We start from the raw sequence: 3,492 nt of genomic DNA, 5'->3' as shown, positions 1-3,492 counted from the left end.
CCTTAAAATAATTTTAAAAACTGCTTTGATTTTCAGTGTAAAAGCCTACAGTTTATAAAGAGTGATCGTAGATTAATTTCTGGTTTAATAGTATAACTGCTTGCTTTTTAACCTTGGTGATTTTTTTAAAAAATTTTAATTAACTCTTTAGTAGCAGATTTGCAAAGAAACTAATAAATAGCACAATTAGGGCTTGGGTCATATTTTTTTCAATATAACTGCTTATTCTTTGAACACAAAAACATGATTAAAAATGCCCCCTACACACAACAGAAAAAATGGTTCATTCCCATGACAGAACGTTCCTGAACTCTGCAATGCTTGGCAGCTTTCCTTCTACGCTCTTCTTCAGGTCCCTTTGCCTCTGGTACTGCTGTCTGCAAGGACTCTGCCTGCTCTTCTGTCAAGGGCAGCCCTGATGGAGATCTCCCACAGCTGGCTTGAACACTCCCCAGAGGGGCTTTCAGATCTTCACATTCTTTCTGCCAGAGGTCAAATTTATGGCCTCCTTCAAATCTCATGACCTGATGTCCATCCACATGCATCAGCCTTGAGTGAATACCACTATTCAATATTTCCATGTGTATCAAGTTTTGTTGAAGAAAAACAACAAACCAGACAGCTTAGTACCTCTATAAATGGAAAGGCAACGATTTCGATTAGACTTCCATGCTCCCCCAGGCCCGCCATGTTTTCTAGCGAGCCTCTCTCCCATTCTCCATTTGGGTAAATTTAAAACATGTGTATCTTTTCAGATATTCCCCACCTCCCTGCAAGGCGCATCAACTGTGACCTCTCTTTCCTGTCAACAATTCTCTAAATGGGCAATTATTTTTACCTACTCGTTTCCTTTCCCTTCCTGACCCAAAGGATCCCATCCCTCTCTTTTCCATATCTATGATGATTCATCTTAGTTGATCATCTACTTAGAGTCTATTTATTCTCTTTTAAATATGCTTTAACCCAACATAAAACTAAATGAAAACTCTCTTCCATTATCCATTCTCCTCTGGCTCTTTCTTTATCTTCAATGTCCACTTTTCTGCTGGACAGACTTTTCTACGCATGCTTTTAACACTCTGAAATATCCTTAGTATTAACCACATATCCAAATAACAAGGAAAGCATAAAATCATAGCTAGTCTAGAATTATAAGACATGGATGGTCTCAGAGAAAACAGGGAGAAGAGATTGCTAACTGGTGTAGCTAAGCAATCATTAATATATTTCTTGCATTAAATTTAGAAAAATGTCATTGGCTGTATAATGACTGACAGTACAATCTCATATGTAAATTATGATCTTCTTGAAAATCGATACTACTGTTGGAATTATGTATTACTTTACTCAATAAATATAAATGTTTAATCAATATTTTATGGGAGACGAGAGGATGTGTATACATAAGTATAAGTGTAAATACTGAGTCCCTAAGTACAGCCCCTGACAGATTTCTGAGAAGCTCAAAAATATCACTGTAAGAGTATACCTTTCTTTTCTGGGGCAATTCACCCTTAGCATATCTAGTTCAAAGAATTTTTGCTGACATAATGATAAAAATGCACTGCACTGCCTATTAACAGACTATTAATGGGAATTAATGGGAATTAAGGACTATTAATGGGAATTACATTTAATTTTTTAATACATTTTAATAATTTTCTTTTTTCAAAATAGCCTTGAACACTAGAAGAGCCAGGTATTACCACTAATCTATAGATGAAAGAACTGATGCCTAAGAAAGTTAAATAACATTGTAGATGATATTAAAATTTACATTCTATTCACTTACAAATTGGAACTTGGGTTTGGGCTTTGAATATTGCTTTCTTTCTACCTCATCAATCACAGTGGCTTCCTGCCAGGTGCTTTACTTCTTCCTGTCAATATTGCTGACTTGAGAAGCTCCAGAAGGAGGGTGAGAAAATGGAAGTACCAAGGCAGACATGCATCTGTGAGGTGGCAACAGCAGATGGCCGTCAGCCCGAAGCTCCGGAAGGCTGAGAAAGGTGAACAAGCTTTAAAGAGAAGGAACATCATCAATTTCTCCCTGACCCAGCTTCTGAAGAGCCAACCAAATCAGTCAGCCTCACCATGCATGACATAATCAATGGTGTGAATGCCTCACATCCAGACTTATGTTTCTAGGCCACCCAGGCAGCCAAGAAAATGCTGTCTTGGGAAAGGAACCCTCTTCTAAAGTCGTCTGTTGAAGGAGGGCTTGTTCCCAGGGTGGTCAAGTTCCTGGAGTCATCACTTCACCCCTGCTTGCCGTTCGAGGTAGTCCGGACTCTGACCAACATTGCTTCAGGGACTTCAGAGCAGACCTCAGCCATTGTGGAAGGGGGCTGTCTGGTCCTTGATTGAGCTCCTGTCATCCTTCCACAGGACTGTGGGTTCTTGGTAACACAGCAGGAGACAGCCCAGAGTTCAGAGACATGGTATCAAGCAGTGCTGTCCCTCATTTGCTGACCCTGGTTTTGTGTTTCTGTAGAAAATCACATGGACTTTGTCCACCCTGTGTTGAAGTAAGAACACAAACCTTTTCAAAATGAAGCAAATGTTGCCAATCTGCTTCCATCTTCTGGACAACCATAACAGCAACATTCTCTTGGGCACCTGCTGGTCCCTGTCCTACCTCACCAATGACTTCAGCGAGTTCTTGGCCAAATATTTGGCACAGGTCCTGCCTGGGCTAGCCAACTAATAAGCAGCTCTCTGAACTTGACATCCTGACCCCTCTTTCCACACTGCAGGGAACGTTGTCACTGGGATGGATCACCAGACCCAGGTGGCCATTGATGCAGGCATGCTGAGCATGCTGGTCCAGCTGGTGATGATGTGCCCCAAGTCCTCCATCCAGAGGAGGCAAGCCTGGGCCCTGAGCTACATGACCATGGGGCCCTGGCTTATGGCCCAGTTGATTCCGCGTGTCCACTCTGAAGTACTGGAACCACTGGACAATCTTCTCACCATCCAAGACACCAAAATTGTCGTCATCCTCAATACCACGTGGCAGAGAAGGTTTCTGAGAAGGCAAAATTATTTTCTGATAGAACTCAACAGGATGGATACACTTGATGTTTACAACTTCGGGAGGATCATCAAGTTGGCCAGACCGCTTTGACCGCCATAGAGAACCACTTTAGTGAGCAAGAAGAAAATGGCATAATATTACCAGTCATAGACCAGGATCATGAATTTTTAAAGCTCTTAACAGTAACAAAGTAACCAAAGTTCCACAACTTCTAAACCAATGAGGAAACCGTAAAGGGTAGTTGTTGTTGTTGTTGTTGTTGTTGTTGTTGTTTTTAGAAGCAGCCCTCCTTGGTCTAGTGTCTCAGAGATGTAAAGCTTTTTAGAATGAATGTTAATATCATTTTCAACACTTTCACTGTCATCTACAAAATACATATATATCACTGGAGCTACACGGTTCCACAGGTACATGCGAGGATAGCCCCAAACCCCAAAAATCTCAACCTCAAATTG

At 41.1% G+C, this 3,492-nt stretch overlaps 1 pseudogene; it reads left to right on the top strand.

Moving 5' to 3' along the window:
• The first annotated feature begins 688 nt into the window (after positions 1-688).
• Positions 689-3,271, top strand: LOC148108452 (importin subunit alpha-8-like; annotated as a pseudogene).
• The last annotated feature ends 221 nt before the right edge of the window (positions 3,272-3,492 follow it).

The sequence above is a fragment of the Ursus americanus genome, chromosome 19 (assembly GCF_024610735.1).
Source record: "Ursus americanus isolate L20-20 chromosome 19, mUrsAme1.1.p, whole genome shotgun sequence".
Lineage (NCBI taxonomy): Eukaryota > Metazoa > Chordata > Mammalia > Carnivora > Ursidae > Ursus > Ursus americanus.
This window is presented reverse-complemented; position numbering and strand designations above follow the sequence as displayed.